The sequence below is a fragment of the Theobroma cacao genome, chromosome 2 (assembly GCF_053813885.1).
Source record: "Theobroma cacao isolate CCN51 chromosome 2, ASM5381388v1, whole genome shotgun sequence".
In the NCBI taxonomy this organism is placed as follows: Eukaryota; Viridiplantae; Streptophyta; class Magnoliopsida; order Malvales; family Malvaceae; genus Theobroma; species Theobroma cacao.
Window position 1 is genome coordinate 16,181,792 of NC_142640.1, and position 19,612 is coordinate 16,201,403.

General features: G+C 32.8%; 1 long non-coding RNA gene across 4 annotated transcripts; it reads left to right on the top strand.

The window, feature by feature from the left end:
• Positions 1-1,314: 1,314 nt before the first annotated feature.
• On the top strand, positions 1,315-11,058 carry LOC18608948 (uncharacterized). Of its 4 annotated transcripts, none has more exons than XR_016024853.1 (4): positions 1,315-1,861; positions 3,584-3,701; positions 3,857-3,972; positions 10,742-11,058. It is a non-coding gene; the product is annotated as an uncharacterized LOC18608948 (long non-coding RNA). The 4 variants fall into 4 exon arrangements; XR_016024854.1 differs by lacking the exon at positions 10,742-11,058 and adding an exon at positions 6,734-6,922; XR_016024852.1 differs by lacking the exon at positions 10,742-11,058 and adding an exon at positions 4,125-4,619.
• Positions 11,059-19,612: the final 8,554 nt, after the last annotated feature.

Below are 19,612 nucleotides of genomic sequence, written 5' to 3' on the forward strand. Positions count from 1 at the left end.
CCTTGCGAGGTTTCGGTTGACATTTCGGATAATGTATGTCTACCGGGACACCGCAGCGGTTGTTACGGGCTTGAAGAGAGTACCGGGTTGTGACATTACTTATATGTTATAATATTTTAATTTTTATATCACAGTTTGTATAAATAATAACTGATAATAAAAAATATTTTATTAAAATTAAGGTGATAATTAATAAAATTATTAAGTGTAATTATATAAATAAAGTCTATTATAAGTTACAGTATTGTTTATATATAAAATAAATATATGTATATATATAATATTACTTTATTATGGATATATGAAATTAATGACATAACTTATATGTTATAATGTTTTATATCAAAGTTGTATAAGTAATAACTAATTATAAATAATATATTACAAAAATTTGGGTGATAATTAATAAGGTTATTAAGCGTAATAATATAAATAAATATTATAAGCTATAGTAATAGTTATGTATAAATTATATATATATATAATGTTTATACAATTATATATTCATAATATTTTATATTATGAAATACCATTAAGGTGTAGTAACTATAGCATATTAATATATAAAATATTTACTATCATATATTATAATATTAATATATAAATCATATCATCTAAAATATATAACTTGTAATTTTATATTAATATAAATTTATAAATAAATATATATAATTAAAATTAAATTGTTATAACTATGATTTGTATACGTACATATAATAAATTAATATATTTTAAGTATATTACTAATTAAATTTATTATTATTATTTTTAATATATAAAAATTATTATATATATTATATATAAAAAAATTAATTTAATTTTTTAGATGAATTGATTTAAAAATTGTAAAACCAAGAATCGATTTTAAAACCAATTAAATCAAATATTTTTAATTAATTAATTTAATGAATTAATTAGACCAAACTATTTTATCTAAATTATATTTAATTTTGATGAATAATTGATATGATTTTACTTATCCAAGTGGACGCAAACCAAACTGAAACTCACTTTCAATTCGTTCTTATTCTCAAATTATTTGTTTTAAAAATTAATTAAAAATAAAATTATTAATAGCTTCAAAAATTTTCTGCAAAAATTAATGTTATGTGGTCGTGCATTTTAACTGATTTTGGGTAGTTGGTAAACACCGGTGCTTTGTTCATCCACGTCCTAAACGTCGAAAACGACACCGTTTGATGGAGTAGGGAGGGATTTTGTTCAGTCACAAAACGACGTAGTTTTAATCCCTCCAAACCCTAAGTATAAATTCTCTTTTTTGCCCTCTCCCTCATTCTCATCTCTGTAAAAAAGGTTCCTTTTCTTTTCTCTCCAGAACACTCTCCCTCTCTTTTCTCCTTCGCCGCCGGCGTAAGCTCTTTCCTTCTTCTTTTTTGTTTTCTTCCCTCTCTCTTCCTCACCTTTCTCCGTAACCGTCTGCAGCTTTCTCCATCGGCGTCTTCTTATCTCCTTCTCTTCTCCCTATCTTTCTTTGTTATTTTCTTCTATCTTCCTTTGTTGGTTCTTCTACCTCCTGGCCCCCCTTCAAAAACCTTCTCCAATGGAAAATCTGCCGTTCATCCTTGCTGCCGACTACCCAAAACCCCACCTTCTTGCCGGCCTTTTCATAATCGGATCTCTGTCTTTCTCCTTTAGCCGGCCATACCACCTTCACACCCTCCAAATTCATCACAAATCCGAACCCACATTCGTGGGTCATTGCCAAGTTCTTAATTTTCTTTTTTTTTGTATTATTTTTGTATTTTGTGTTTGAGTGCTTGGTCTGCTACTGTGGTTGTGCATCGAGTCTGCGTTTGGAAATGGGTTTTGATATGAGGGCTGATATTCACTTTAGTCTTTGGTGAGTTTTTGCTTGACTTTTCGTGGGATTTGTTGAGTACAGAATTTAGATTGTATTGTATAAGTTCAGTCTGTTGTTGGTACGCCTCTCTAGCTCTTTAAGAAGTTTGAAGCCAGTGTTGCATAAATGTGTTGTATGTATAAGTTCTTGTAGTGAAAATCATGTATAACTTAATTAAGATACGTGAAATAGGCTTGGGAGAAAAAAAATGAATAAAAGAATTCATTGAATCCCTAAATCAAAAGGAATAATATATACACCGAGTCCAAGCACTACTAACCCTTGAAAACTTAAATTGAAGGTTCAGTGGCTAGTAGTTATTCATTTGCATTTTTATATAGCTTTAAACAATTGTACTTACATATAATATGGGATGGGTGTTGGTTCCCCTTAAGCACTACCAATGTAGTAATTTTTCGAGTTTAGGGTTTAGTGATCTAAAAAACTTAAAATTCAAGTTTAAATCAAGAGACTTAAAAAATTTAAGATTATGACATCAACTTTTCGTTTCAATTGTAATGATTTTAAATTCATGCATCACTGATCTAACAATTTTTTTAACTTAAATCAAATAATTTTCAAAATTTTAAAATATAGTTGGTAGTAGTAATTTAATTGAACCTTTATACGAGTTTTAACAATTACACTTACGCATAAATACGTACATGCATATATATATATATATTTCTACTTTTAAATATATATTGAAAAAGATGATATTTTCAATCAATGATAAAAGTATCATATTGAGTTGAAACTTGATATATATAATGAGAGTGAGATGAGTTTGTTAGATTCATGGGTAGATTTGTTAACAAATAGCTTCATCAGCCAGCCTCAAACGTTCACGCCTGTAACGGTACATTCAAGCAACAGCTCTCCTTGGCAGGACATAATTTTTGTGATTCCTTTGAAGGGTTAGGAATGATAATTGAAACCACTAGCAGACCTCATTTATTGTGAATAGTGACCTTTTGTACAACAGTTTACAAAGAGTGTCTAGACCGGCAAAATCAATGCAAATCAGTTCACATAGTGACCGAATGAAGCTTAATTCAGTGGCTTGAAAGTTCAACCATTTTACAAGTCAATCAAGAAAAATGCCTCATATAATCCTATTGTCCTGTGGAAAAGTTTTTGCCTGCGGCTCCTACTCGTTTGTCATGCATTGAAAATGCCTTATGCGTTGATCAAGCACCGTCTTCTACACTCCTCAGCTTTGTTAGATGGCCTACCTGAGAGGGCATTTTTCATGCTAGTTTATCTGAATTGAACTAACTTGAAAAACATTCAAGGATCCTGTTTTCCTTTTTATGAAATAGATTCAAAAACTGTAATAAATTAATCACATCCATTCCTTTATGTGCAAGAGTAATTTTTGTTGACGATTATGAGCTGTTACAATTTTGGCGTCGAGTGGGAAGCTTAAGCTCCACTCACTGTGATTGTAAAAGTAGAAGGAACAACTGTCTCCTTAGATTAGAGAATAAAATAAAACAAATATTAGACTTTGGATCAAATTGCTACAGATAGTTAATTTTGTACTCGTTTTGGGGTACAATTACAACTCTTAAAAATATGGATAAGTACAAAAATAGTGGTGAGTAGCATACAATTTATAGACATTGTTGCTTCATTTTGAGTGCTTAACATTGTTGCTAGTCATTTTGTTTTGTATCCTTTATTGTAAATCTATTTCCTCATGTAAATCTCTTTTAGCAGAATGGTTGAAAACTTTGCTACTTAAATTATTTGCTCGGCTTTTGTTTGCTCATCTCTGCATCGTCTACTGTTATTGTCTACATCTTCCAACACTCTCTATTAGTGTCACTTAGCACAGGTATTTTTTACCTTTCACCCCATTATTTACAATTTTCATAAATAATAAGGATTGATTGCTTATTTTTCTTATTAATTTGATGGAGTCTTTTATTATTATTATTATTATTATTATTATTATTATTATTACTTTTTTTGCTTTTGATTGGGGTACAGAAGAATGACAAAACAAATTGAGAAAGGCAAGGCAAAATTGTTTAATGCCAAAAGAAGGAAGCATTCCAAAGCACACTGATGATTCATTTTCATTTGTGGTTTATGCAAAAATGATGGTATGAATTAATCTTACTTCGCATTTATATGTATGGTTTTTCTTCAAACTAAATTTAAATTGTATGTTTAGTAATTTGACTTTGGTTTTTCATTACATGTTATTTATATATATCGATTATGATTGAGCATATATAGTTGTAAATAAATGCAGGCAATTGAGATGAAACGAGATATTAGTTTTTTGGAAGTGTTCAACCGCACTCATAAGCGCTCAAGGGGCCATGGTATTTTATAAATAATAAGTCCAAGTCTACGAGTGTACGTATAAAATTGATTTATTTTTACTTTAAAGTTGACAACTTAGCTGAATAATAATTTTGATTAATTTTTTATGTAAGAAATGTATAATTTTGTACTATCACAGAGTATGGTGAGGATTTATATTCTCAGTCAGAATTAGATCCGCATGCTTGGACTGAAGCAATTGGAGTGATGGAAACTACACTGTCAAACCCTATTCTATAAAATAATTACGACGTCATTTACATGTTCAATAGATGTTTACATATTTAGGAAGTTCGAAGAATCGTTAAAAGACGATATTGCCTTTAATGGTACCATTAAGTCGATTAAGCCACAAACTAATTCAAATAGAAATTTTAAGGTGAAATTAAGAGTTTCACAACTCAGAGATGAGTCAAAATGATAATTTGAAGTTCGAAGATCAATTTGGAGTCAAATTAAAATTTTCACTATTTAGGGGTAAAATGATCATTTGCCACCTAAGAACAAAATGAAAATTTTTAGAAAAGATTTTTTTGGCCTCATTTGACTTATTGGAGTATGATTTGAGTATTTGAGTATGATTTGAGGTTTATAAGTGAAAAATTTTAATTCAGGTATAATTTGGAGTATATGGGCGAAATGGTAATTTTACCACTTTTGGGGTAAAACGATAATTTTGCACCCCCAGAACATTTTTTCAGCACAAGGTCTTCACCCATCATCATTTTTTAACCTTGAATAATGTGTGGTGGAGATTTAAAACTTAAAAGATAAGAATTTTAAAAAATAGACCAATCATGGAATGTCATGTGGCAAGTGTAAATTATTATATTATTTAACTATAAAAATCAGCCCACACCACCATTTTCTCTTCATTATGGCCAGCCATAGCAAGAAAACAAAGGGGAAAGGAAGAACAAACCATAGGTGGAAAGGAATTCAAGAGAAAAGTGTGGATTTTCAAGGAAATCAACTGAAAAAAAGTAAAATTTCTTGATTTTAGTTTATGAACTATTTTCCCTACGCATTTTCCCTTAATTTTCATGATTGAAAAACATATTTTCATGATGAATTCATAGCTGGTCAAAATGGATATGGAGAGAGAAAGATGCTGGATTGAATTGATTTTAAGATATGTTAGTGTTTTTAGTTAGTTTAGCATATTTAGAAGCAAAACAATAAGAAAGGAATCCATTTTCCCCATGAATCTTCACTGCCAAATCTTCCTTGATGTGTGTGGGTGATGGATTGTTATTATTTCAAGAGAAATGGCTTAGAAAATGATGAATAATGGTGAGAAAATTAAGTAGGAAAAATCACGGTGTTAGTGCACTGTAATGGTTGAATTTTTTCATGAAGAAATGGGAAGGTTTTGATGTTGAAATTGGTGTTATTTGAATAATGTTTGGTGAATTGAGGTATTAGAAATGAAATGGAGTAATTTGAAGTCAAATCGGACACAATTGTCATTTAATCGGGTAATAGGTCGAATTAGGTTAGTACCGCATTTAAGCGGTAGTCGGATAAGTTGCAAATCATATCATGCATATACACCGAGCCTGAATTGATTTTATAATGGTCAAGCATTAATGTGGTGAATTATGTATTATACATTGTGGATAGGTAGTGAGTAAATTACACTGGTAAAATTACAGAGATTGTGCTTGAAGACTGGGATTAGGAGTACATCGACTCTTAGAACTGTGAGTAAACTTATTATTGTCTTAATTATCTAGAGTAGTTTTATACGATTGTGTGATTTTATAGAAAATGTGTTTAAATGGTAAATTACTACGTTTTAGGAGAAATTGTGATTTTATAAATTTTATGGAAAATTGAATACTGGTTTTGAAAATAGAGTAATTGGAGACTGCTTGCTTGTGTTATAAATTGTGTTTTAAATTATATGACTTATAACAATATGTGAGCATGAATGGTAAAGTCGGTATTTGTATCAAAATTATATATACTATGTATTTAGCCTTGAGAGGTTAGATTGCGATAAATTGTTATGTCATGCAAATAAGAATTTTATAAATCAGGTGGTAGATAAAATAATCCATAGTCACTGTAGTGGTGGGGGTTTCTGTGGACTGCCTATGTAAGGGGCATGGTAACTCAGTTATATATTTACCTCCGGGGGGAATGTTGGATGAAGTATCTCCTAAGGTAAAGATTTGAGTGTACTTCACGTGGACCACAACGTGAGAGTGAGACTCAACCAACGCCAAGGAACGGCTGTGTGTCAGATGTAAAAACATGTTTATGGGTATGGGACATTTAACAGCATTGGCGGTCTCAGTGGGATACCTTGACGAAGGTACCCGCGAGAACAATTTTGGTAAAAGCTAAGTTTTGTGAGATATATAAGCCATGTTGATTAATTGAGTAAACTGAATATTCATGTTATGAAACATATATTGGAAAAAGATATTTTAATTCATCTCTATTTACTCGCCTTTAGATAGTTTAGATGATGTCTGTTTACTCACTGAGATTTTATAATCTCACCACCCTCATTTCCTCACATTTCAGGTTCAGGAAATTCCATAGTTAGCTAACTTTGACAAGGACCTTCATTTGGACTTGAATTGGTAAAAGCTGTAGGTTTTCAACTTTCAATGCATTTTGGTTAGTTGAGGGCCCACGTGTCACTGTAAAAGAAATTTTATACTTCAGTTATCTGATTTAAAGTATGTATAAACATATTTAGTTTTTACACCATGTTTTTGGTGGGTTTCGGTATTTTCGAAAAAAAATGATGAAAATGCCCCTGTGAGCCAGAAAATAATATTTTATTGTTTTGATTTAGAAACGACTTATAATTTCTTGAAATACGAGATTTAATAACTGTCGCTCACTAAGGAGATGCGGAAGCTGATGCTAAGCTTTGCGGGATTTCGATCGGCATTCGAGGTAATGAATGCCTATCGAGACGTTGCGGCGGTTGTCATGGGCTTGATGAGAGTTTCGGATCGTGACATACACGCACTCACGTGTATGGGTTTGGTACTTGGGTGCTTGCTACAGCTTTACTTATTGGAACACATAGCAATGTAGCAACATCTGAGTCTGCGTGTGGGCCTAACAACTCAAACGCTCTTAGTCCCGCAATTGCATTGGAAGAAAAAATGAAAAATCTTTTAGAAAACTTAGGTAAGATACATGACGAAATACGTGGGGAAATACGTGAAGAAATTAAGAATGCAATGACGGGAAGCATGAGTGAATTTATGGCACGTATGGAAACCATGATCAAGATTAATGCGCGTTCAAAACAAGGAGATACGGGACCTTCAAGCTAAAATCTTGACAAGTAAAAACAGGACATTTTATGCTATAATGTCTATATTTCACTGCTACACTTGGATACTTTTTAGTATAGTTGTTTAATAACACATTTAGCTTTATATTTAAATGTGTTTAACTTTTTTAGATATTGTGTGTTTAGGGTAATTTTTAATTGTATGAATTTGACTTTAAATCTCGGTTTTTAATGTGTGTTTCTTTTATATATTTTGAATGTCAAATGTGGATGTGAATGGATAAATTATTATTAAAATGAAAATTGGTAATTTTTTTTGGAAAAGTATTAATAAAAAAATATGCAATGAATTTAGTATACAAATTTCCGTTGGAAAAAAAATTCCAACAAAAAATTTCGTTGGAAATTGATTTCCAACGGAATTTTCTATCTATATTTTGTTTCCAACGAAATTCTTTCCACAACACTTTCCAACGGAATTCTAATGTGTAGCCAACAGAAACCAACTTTTTTCCAACAGAATTTTTCGTTGAAAATTTTCAACAGATTTCCAACAAAAAATATTACCGACTAGGCTTTTACCGGCGAAATTTTCAACGAAATTTTTCATTGGAAATCTGTCGAAAAACGTTATTTTCAACGAAAAATTCCATTGAAAATAGCCTGTTTTTTGGTAGTGATGTGATAAGTGTTATACTTGTAATGGGAGTGTGATAATTACCCATTATTTGAAAATTCTCTAATTTTGAGGGAGCATTATCTTCTTGATGAGTGGAGTTCTGCTCATAAAAAGAAAACCATGCATGTCCCCAATCCAGGCAATTTTTTAGAAAAATAAACACCCTATTACCGTCACTAAAAATTGCTATTGGGTTAGAAGAACTTGTAAATGAAAAAGCTTGAAGAGTTTCAATTCTTATTTATTTTGACAAAAAAGAGTTCTAGACAAAAAATTTCAATCTTAACAAAATGTCAAATATTAGCTATCAAATTATTTCTGCCAACAAACAAAATATACTGCAATTATTGAAGCTAGTTGATATTCTTCAATACTTATTTATTTTTCTTCTCTATTATTTCTATATGGGTACATATTTAAATGTTTGAGAATTTAACATATACAAAAACAAAGTGCTAGGAGGATGTTGAGACGGGCTTTGTTGTTTGGAATGATTATTGGGGGTACACCTCTATGTAAGGTGCGGGTATTTCGACCAATACTCATGTGGCTCGAATCCTTCTCTGCTGTTACTTTTGTAAGAGGGGAAAATATCTTTCCCTTCATTTTAATGAATGCAAAAAGCTAATTTAAAAAAAAAAGAAAAAAGAAAAGGCTGCCCTTTAGGCTCTGGCCCTTTTGCTAAGACAAGAAATCGTTGGTGCTGCAGTAACGTTCCCATTTAGTTTTTTTCAAAGCATGTAATTGTATTTGTCAAGTAACACCACGAGATGGTGGTTAACCTTCTACAATTTTTTCTTGAATTTTGTTGGTTCACGGGCTGCGCCAGACCTATCAAAACTTAGCTTGTAGTTGTAGCTAGTTAGCATATGGAAGGGAAAACACTAATTTTGTTTTATTAGGACACTGTCTGGACCAGTTGATCTATAGAGGTCACAACGTTGCCAATTGTTCACCTTGCTATAACCAGAGCCTTAACTTTTAGTATTTGGTCAATTAGTTGGTTGATTTGATTGGTGGTTAATTAGTTGTAAATAGGTGGTACGGAAACGTTTTGAAAACCATTCTATTTATCTAAAGAAACGTTTTACTATTCTTCCGAAACTTTAATTTCGATGTGGCTAGCATTATCCGGTGGTAACAAAGTTTGAAGTAGTAGGCAACGCTTGAGATGTTGGGAACTTGGAATGTTTAATGCATAACATAGATTGCATTTCCAACCGTGGAAGAAATCAGAATATTGTCCATCAAAATTCCTAAAGTAGGTTTTTTAGATTCCTGGTGGTGGGATCTATCTTCCACTGGTCCTATTACACTATGATTATATCAAATTTCTCAAGTATAATGCAGGCAATTGATTTCCGCTAAACAATTATTATTAATTAGTTGGATCCTATTCCTATTCGTTTTCATGGTTATAAGTATAGTTTGCCCGGATCAGGTGACATGGAGTGTGCAATCATTTGTACGCACGTGTCCTAGAGAAAGTACAGGTTTAGTAAGTTGATGTTTGATCGATGCATGTTGTGTTATAGTGACAAACCATTAATGAATGAGAAAGATTCGGCATGGTTGTGTCAACTAATAAAGTGTATAGGCTTTTGCAAATGGTCTCACTAATCGTTAATTAACTTTATATCTATTTTTTATTCTTTTATTATATCATGAAACTTACCTTTGAGGAAATCCCTTCCAATAGCTAAATGGAGGAATATATTTGATTCTTTAATTGTATATAGATAAATAGATAGATATGTGTAAGTATAATAACAACTTAAACTTGTTCTTTGATATGGATTTGAAATTTGTTTTACCTTTTTCTTTTAGGCCCATGCCTTTTGCAACTATCCTTATGGTGCTTGATTGCATCATTGTTTCAGAAGTTCGGAACGTGTGCCTTTTCTTTTTATTCAGCCTTCCAATTTGTTTCTTTCTTTTTCTCAACTCTTTTTGCAATTTCTCTTTCTTTCTTTGGTTTACAAGTTCTACCATGTTTTCCCTCCAAATCACATATTAACTCAGATTTGTCAAAGTTTGTACTTTGTAGACGATATTTAAGACAATTAAGAAGGAAAAGTGGTCATGCCTGAAGTTCGATACGGCTGGCTTCTAGCAAAATGAGGTTTTAAGCAAATCAACTTACTTCTACTTTGTTTTACTCTCTTCCCCTGAAGCTCTATTTAAGGCCTTGATCTCCTGTGTTTTTCAATTTCAATTTAGAAAACTCTACTGTTCCTTTAGAAACTATTAGACGTAAAACATTTTTTTCCAATTCATTCCAGATATTAGAACGGAATGGGAGGATATAATCTGTACCTTATTCCAAGTCTTTGAAGAGCGATTGCCTTGTGCTTTCCATTTTTAGCTTTATGAAAATGCATACATAAAAGCTTGTTTGTGCACTTAAATGTTGTGTGTGGGTGCATGAATTTACAGTCAGGTAACATGGTGACCCTCCGCACATCCAGGCGATTGAACGATCAAAGTTCATGGTTCGAAATTATGTTTCATTTCCTATAATTGCTCCCTACTTCGAAGTCTTAAATTTACTTGTAGGAAAATCTGTCATCTTATCAACATTAATTATTGAGTTTTGCAGGTTCAAGTAATCCTGCTTCGTGGGACCGAGCCATTATTATAATTGGAGCTTATCATGGAATTTGTATACAGGTTCTCAGTTCGGCGCCAGAGAAAATGGTCTAGGAGATCTCTCAGATTTGTAACTGAAACAAGAAAGCACCTGCAGCGGGCAGCGTTTTATCAACTCTACTGCAAGTTATAGGCGGTCTGATTGTGTCTTATTGACTACCTAGGAGTGGTATTAGCGAGGTTCTGCCTTGATGGACTATGAATTTGTTATTTAGTTATTAATTTGACAGGGTTTGTTTTGTTGGATCATCAGAATCATTTTTTGCGTTAGAGACTTTGAATAACCCCCTTGCCTTTGATTTGGTACTTAATTCGTAGGAATTAAATCTACAATCTTGCCTTTGATTTTCAACAAAAAAAAAAACTTAAAACTTGTTCTTTCTTATTAAAAAGATTGAAGAATAGAAGGTTAAAGTTTGAATTTTTTGTTTCCTAAACATATTCAATGTACCAAAAGGAAAGACAGAAACTTAATATTAAATAAAAGTGTGGAAAAGAGCAAGGCCAAATAATTTGGTTTTACCCGTTCTGATCACAGACAGCATAGAACAACACGTTTGGTCATCTTTCCGCTTCTAGCAACGAACAAATTAGCATTTAGTTCGTCCTTGGACTGTGGGGTCACTATCTGTCCAAAGCATGTGGCTACATTTTGGGATGTTAATATATAATTAATCTCTGAATTTAATTTAATAGTTATGATTATCAGGCTAATAATATTTTATAAGGACCTTTAGTCCTTTGATTGGAATATTCCTGGAGTGATGAGTGAACAGTGAAATTAGTGGGGCGCTATGATCATCTAACATAAAGTAACTTCATAACTTCACGTAGGGGGTGGGTGTTTGTCATAAGAAGGGGACCATTAACTTTGGTGCGGGAAGGTGGACACCTAATGTTGTTGTACTAATCAAACTAACATATAGAAATCTAAAAAGTTAGGGTGGGGGGGTTTCAAATGGCGCAAAAGTTTCCGAAGCGAAAACGTATCAATTAAGGCGATTTCTAATTGCAACTAATAGGCTGCGAAAAGCTTCATCCTCACAATGGACCACTACCTAGTTTCCATTTTTGTAGCTGATATTATTGGAATCTCTTTGACAAGCGAGTACTTCCTGACAGGCCAAGGAGATACATGTAATGTTATCTAAACGAAAGAAGAAAAATGTTTAATAACTGATTGTGGGTTTGGCCTTGGTGGCATCGATCACCCCATTGATGAAACTACAGTTTTGTAGTTAGCGAAAAGACATATAAGAGAACCACTTTTCAGAGCCAACCTTTTACTTGAGATAGGAGACGAGTTGACGATGTATATGATAATAGGACATCCAAAACTCTTGCCCCTATTCCCTATCTGGCTATGTGTTTCAACTATTATAAATTGTTATATATCTATTTTTTATTAGACTAATATATATTTAATTTTAATTTTTTCCTTCTTTCTCTCTCGTATTTTTCTCCTCTATCTCTCTTCACAGCTTATTTTCATTTAGTTCCCTTCTATCTTTCTCCCCCACCATGTCAAACACGTTTTATTCATCATTTAAACTAGCTGCAAATTTAACAATCATGTCAATATGTAGAATACAACAAGTAGCATTGGTTTGATCCCTTTCTTCTCCAAATAAATCCAGTAAGCCACAAATTTAACAAAGGAAGTTGATTGGTTTGATGCCACTAAGTATGCAGAATACTACGAATAACATTTGAATTTTACAGATAGGTGGATTTTCAATTGTTTGTAAAGACAAAATTTGATTTTCAAATTTCTTGATAGTGAGGATTTGCTTCTAATGTATAATCTGAACTGAACGGTTTTTTCTTACTCAAGATTCTCTATTAATGAGTTGTAAATATTTGGGATAAAACACTTTAACCATTTTAAAGTGTAGTAGGAATTTGGGTTATTGTAATTAGGGTAAAAGGCAAGCTACAACTGAAAGAAAATAAGCTATGAAAAGAGAAAGATGGCAAAATTATGAGAGAGAAGGAAGGAAAAGTTAAAACTAAACATGTATTTGACAAAATTACTTTGATTTAAGTGTGATCACAAGCATTTGAAATGATTTGATTCATTGTTTTGATCCCCAAAGGTTTTGAAAAATGTTTGACAAGTCTTTTACAGTTAGAAAAAATAAAAAAGCTTTCAAACATTAAGTTTTCAGCTAAAGGAAACAAAGAGCAAACATGTTATTGATCTAGGATCGACTTTACATCTTTGAAACTCGATCCTACATGGACAAAAGATAAAGGGAATAAGAGAAGCCCTGGGTTCAAGATCGACAATGTACCTTGAAACTCGATCCTAAGGTAGAAGTAAGAAATATGCAAAGGAAGCTAGAAGGATTGACATTAGACAAGCCAAACTCGATCCTAGAAGGAAGAAAAGAATATAAAGAGCCCTTAGAAGCTTGGAGGATCGACATTGAATAAACCAAACTTGATCCTAGAAGAAGAAAACATGAAATGATGCAAGTCTCGAAAAGAGGCTTAACTTACCCTTCAAAAACTCGATCTTCAAGCACAATTTTGAAGCAAAATTCAAATTAGGATCGAATTTCCCTTTTCCATACTCGATCCTTGTGACACGGTAGGTGTGCATTTAATGCTCCAAACGACTATTTTTAGCCCCAACTCATCTCTAACGGCTCTAATTTCTTATTAGGGTATACAAGAAGGCTTCCTATTCATTTTAAAGTAAGAGAAGACTCTGAAAATCACTCAAACTTTTAAGAAAAGCTACATCTTCAGTTACTCTTTTCTTACATGTCATTTAAAGTTTCCTTCAAAGCTATTTATTGATTATCTTGAGCTGATATTCTGATATTTATTGTACCCATTCTCCTTCAAACTTAAACTCTTAGCTTACCAGCTTTTAAGAGGCATTTATTGCTATCCACTCTTTGTACAACTCTTGAAAGATTCTAATTTAACCTTGAAAAGTTATTTAAAAAGGTTGTGATTGATTTTTTGAAAAGACATTGTAAAGGTTGTACTTACTTCTTTGAAAAGGCATTGTGTGGGTTGTGCTTAAGCCCATAAAAAGGCATTGTAAATGTTATGCTTGAGCCTTAAAAAGTAATTTTCATAGTGGATTCAAAATTCCTTAGCGAGCTAAGGGAAAGGACGTAAGCAAGGAAGCCAAACCTTTATAAAAATTATTGTGTCTTGATTTACAATTTTCTGAACTTAGTTTATAAACATTGCTTTTAAAGAAAAACCAATTTTAACTATGTGAACTCACAATATATGTCATGATCAAACTTGACAATTAAATTCCTATTCAAATGCATAGCTCAAGCCAAGTTTTAGACTTCAACCTTAAGGTCAAGCAAAATGTAAAATCATGTTCGCATGTGTCTTGACCAAAATAATAGATGAACCAAAATTTATTTTCATGAAATTCAACAAGTTCATCATGATCAATTTCATAAGTATAATCAAAGGATCAATTTTGAAACAATCATTTAAGTACAATCATAAAGCATATTTAAGAATTTGATATTAGGATTCATTGAAAAGATTTTTCAACATAAGCACTTGAACATTTTGTTCTCAAGAAATGATATTATTATGTAAGCACATAAATTCAAGCATTCATGAATAATTTCTCATTTTTCAATTTTAACATTGTAAACACATGAGAACTTATGGAATCAATATGAGTGTTATGCTTGGGAATAGATAGATTTAGGCAATCAAGAAAGTTTTCCCATTTTTCAACAAATGTTGCAATTTCAAGAACATGTACTTGCACCAAATGATCATGAGAATATTCATAATGCATGTTTTAAAGAGTCAAAAATCATCTTCGAAAAGGAAATTCATTGAAGAAAATATTGCAATGGACAAGAAATGCAGCAAGAAAACATTTTGAAACTTAAAACCTGTCCATTTTGACTTTAAAGCACTAAAGAATCGACTACATATCCTTGGAGGTCGACTTTTTTTCATTCCAACAGCATTTTTTTTAACATTTTGTTCTCCATAGTTGACTAGCTATGCTTAAGAGTCGACTATGCTTGATCCCTGCACATTCAAGAGCTAAAAAAACATGCAATGTTCCAAGGTACAATGATCTCAAAATACAGACTTGTGTGAGAACAATTTAGAATTTCATTTCAACCATATTTGGAACATCATTTTGGACATGTATGATCAAAGATTCTTCAAGAGAAACATGTGAACTCAAATTTTTGCCTTTATTGCTCATTGTTCACAAGTGCTAGAAAGTTGAAATGCTCATTTGGAGAATCATGTCTCTAATATGCTCAAGCATGTTCAATTTTCATCATGATGTGTGAATATGACTTATAAAATGTACAAGCATTTTAAACAATGTTTAAGCATAATAAGTATCAAATTTTCAAAATTTCACATTTCAACATTTTTTCAGCATATAGACAAAAATGCCCTTAAGGTCATTCGAACATTCCTTTGCAACAAGAACAAGTTATAATAGCTTTGTTAACATAAGGTACACTTGTTCAATTTTTATATTATTGAAATCATTGTAGCCTCAAGCATTATGAGAAGATTTGTTCATTTGCTTAAAATATTATCAATGTCAAATTATCATACTCATGATTATGCTTAAGAAAACTCTTTCAATCTATTTCATAAATCATGAGAAATATCAAGCAAAATGAGATTTATGCAATTCATGTATCAAATCAGTTTTGCTCAACCATGCTATATTATCAAAAATAATAAATCAATTTCAATCAAAGAAAATAAAAAGAGTTTGCAAGAAAATCAATTGATAAAGATTTAATCTTTCTTTACAAACTTTTCAACATAAAACATTCAAAATTAGACATGCTTTGTGAAAAATCATAAGCTCAATATCACTCAATTTTGTTCAATTATGCTTTAAATGATTTATCAAATGTGTAATAAGCATAACGAATCATGTTTTTGCATGTAAGGGTCATTTCAAATATCTCACAATCATATACCAAAAATGCCCTTATCACCATTCAAGCTTACAAACAAGCATGCACATCCAATAAGAACAAGTAATAAGTATTTTCATTATGAAACAAACTTGTTCAACTCATAAATCATTTTGAACTTAAAGGATGGGGACATTTTTCTCATATAAGCTCATATTGCTTTAAAAATACTAATTAAAGTAGTTAACGCTTATTGTCACGACCCAAACCCAAAGGTCATGGCCGGTGCACGAGCCTAATAGGCAAGCCCACTAGACTTGAGCAAGCCTTAGAGTTCTTATTCAAACATACATAGGCCAAGGGATTCAATCATCAAATATTCATAACAAATTTGAGTCAAATGCAACATCTTTGGCTTTATTTATATACAAATATTAATAAGGCCATATATTGGCAATCCAAAAGGGTTCACACATACTAACCCTTATGTCATGACCCAAATTCCGGGCCATGATCGGCTCATGGGCTCAATGGACGTAGTCCACTAAGCCCAAGCAAGCCTAATAGTCCGACGTGTTCATCATTCCATCATAAACTGCTAAGTCATTTTTCAAAACTTAAAATCAAAATAGTAATAGACATTGCCAACTCGTATTGGCATTTCTCATTTATTATATACATACATTGTCTACAACATGTATTCCAATAATGTACATTAGGTTCACCTATACATCTCAAAAAGAAGACTTGACTTCCAGCGGAGGGACTCGGATGAATGTACAGCTACTAAATGCCGAGACACCTACCAAAAGATGGACACAAGTCTACAAGGATACCTCGTCCTAGTTACCGGCTACCTCGTGATTTGAAAACATGAATTTGAAAATAGTGAGTATAAACCCAGTGAGTGAACAAGGAAAGGAACAAGCAGCAACAAAGAAAAATTTAAAATCATGATGCACTAGTTTCAAAACAATGCAATTTGGTTCATTCCTAATAAAACCCCTTATCGAGCCCTTAAGTGATTAATCATTTGAAAATCATAAACCCATACATAGCGAATCATTTGAAGAATGAAAGCTTCAATATTGCACAAGTAAGTCAAATACGACAACGAATCTTCGCTGCAGCGAGAATGAATTTTCGTTGCAGCGACGTTGGAATTTAGTTATTAACCAAACGAGGGTTTCTCAACTAGCCGAGGGTTTCTCACTAAACCTCATCATTTTAAACTTAACACTTTTAATCCTTAATGTTGGAAGTCCATGCTCCCATATGGTAGCAAAGAAGTGAAAGATAGGGCAGCAATTGGACAAGATAAGAGACCAAAACAGAAAGTTTTTCGCTGCAGCGAGATTCGTTCTCGCTGCAGAGAAATTTCTACCCAGAAACAGAATGTTTCTCATTACAGCGAAAATGCATCCTCGCTGCAACGAGTTTTCGGCCAGTGTACCCCTCTAAATCCAAGAGTTTCTCGCTACAGCGAGAATGATTATCGCTGCAGTGAAATACAGGGCATCAATGTAAAATTTACCTTTTCCTAAAGGAAAAACCACCCTGCCAAAAAGTCCAAACCAACATGAAAACACATAACAATTTCTCAAGGTTTAACATGTCAAGTTTCACATGCATTACAACCATAACCCATTATCCATCAATTTCCTATAACACACATATTTACATATATATATATATATATACATATATACCCATCATCATCATCACCAGCTCATGCGCACTCCCTACTCGCACATGGTTGGGTCATCACCGGGTTATGCGCACTCCCTACTCGCACATAACCGGGTCATCCTCGGCTTATGCGCACTCCCTACTCGCACATAGCCGAGTCAATATAATTACACAACATTATACTCAAGCATATATGTATATCAACATAATGCAGCCACATAGAAATCCATAATAATCACATTTCATAACATAAACCTTTTCTCAAAAGCTTGTTCCCAAGGCATTCATTTTCATGAAAAATTGTATCAAATCATTCAAACACTTTATCAAATCCATCATATTCCCAAAATCAGTTTTGAAGGTAGTCCACTCACCAATTGATTGTAGAACTTTTAATTGACTCAAATTCCCCTAATGATCCAATTGGAATGATGGTGCTTCCTTAAAAACCTAGGATCACATTAACATAAACAATAGATTAATTTACAAACTATGAACTCTAAAAGCTATCTCTTAGCTAGTTTTCAATTGTCACTCTAAATGGCTATCTATGTTCACTATCTTAATCACTAAAAAGTAATGAACATACTAAACAATAAAACAGCTCATAAATCACAATTACTAGCCATTTTCTGCAGCTAAAATCAAACTTGGTGCATCACTCACCCTAGGGTTCCTTTGTAGTTGGATTCTCTTCCAATAGCTTCCTAATCAATGGAGTGATTCTCTCTTTCTCTCTCGAGAATGCCCAACTAGTGAGAGAAAGTATGAAAACAAGATATTTCAAGGTTTTTGAAGTGAGAAGATGAAATAGCACAAGGGTTTATGGAAAGGTGCACCAAAAGCATGAAAATTGGAGCTAGAGAGAGAAAGTTGTGGAAGTTTGAAAATCAAGCTTCCATGGAGTTTGAAGAAACGTGAGAGAGGAGAAAGGAAGAAGAAGACCAGCTGTTAGAAAATTCCAGAAGCTGTTGGAAATTCAAGGTATTTATAGGCAATCTTATCATTTCCTTTAAAATTACGAAAATGCCCCTCCACCAATTAACTTACTCTCCTCCAATCTTTTATGCAATCTTTTTGCTCTTTTAACACTGGGACAATATCCATAATGGTCTAAACATGCTTAGGTTCATAAAAACTTAAAATTTTAACCCAAGGTGAAAAATGACAATTTTGCCCCTGTTATGAAAATTGTTGAAACTTCTAGTTTTCTTCGTGTTTTCATCAGCACACATCATTTATGTAGTCTTATACCCATTTAGACCTTAAAATATCATAAAACTTTCTTCTGGAAGCTTATTAGAGAAAATGACGAAACTACCCCTAGCTCATATTATTACATCTATACTTAGTTACAAGCCTATAGAGGTTGAGGTCTCACACCTTAAGACACAACATAACATGGCACTCAGTGCCTTCACACATTATCCACAACGGAAGGCTTTGAGTAACTCAGCAGAGTGACAAAAATGGAGGACCTAACGGATGCCAAAATTAGTCTATCTACAGATGATCTTTACCACGCTCCTTTGTGGTATATTTATCTGCACATGGTACCCAAATGGGTGAGTACTATAATACTCAGTGGGTGGTGCAGATAATCAAAATCAATTACATGCATATATACATTAAACATATAATAACTATGTTGCACTCTTAGCATTTCCATATAATCTTTCAATACATATCCAAATATAGAGGGATATAGTCGTCCATAAGTTCACCAAATACGGGGGTATATCATCTTCCTCAAAGTCATCATCATCATCACATATCGTGGGCTTACCCTCGAAGCCAACCAAATCATTTAAATCATTCTCCACAGCACACTCTAGTTGTTGAAGCATCACATGTAAGTCATATCATATGTATATCAAGCCTCTCATAACTATCTCACGTCATACACGAATGAAATCAACGAGTGGTCTTCCTCTAGACATAATCAAATCATGCTCGGTGGCCAGCTAGTGGAGAATCAAATCACGCACAGGGCCAAAGCCGTTGGCAAAAAAACAGATCATGCTTAGTGTCGAAGCAACTAGTAAAAAGTCAAAGTCATCAATCAGGGTAATCTCTTGACGGTCAGCATCACCCGAAGTGTTCTCACTCAGGTGACATCACAATCATCATTTCGAGTAATCTCCCAACGGATGGCATCATGCACTACAGGAGGGAATCACAAGCGAGATATCAACCACTGCCCCTACTTACCATCGTCCCTAAGGCACTGACAT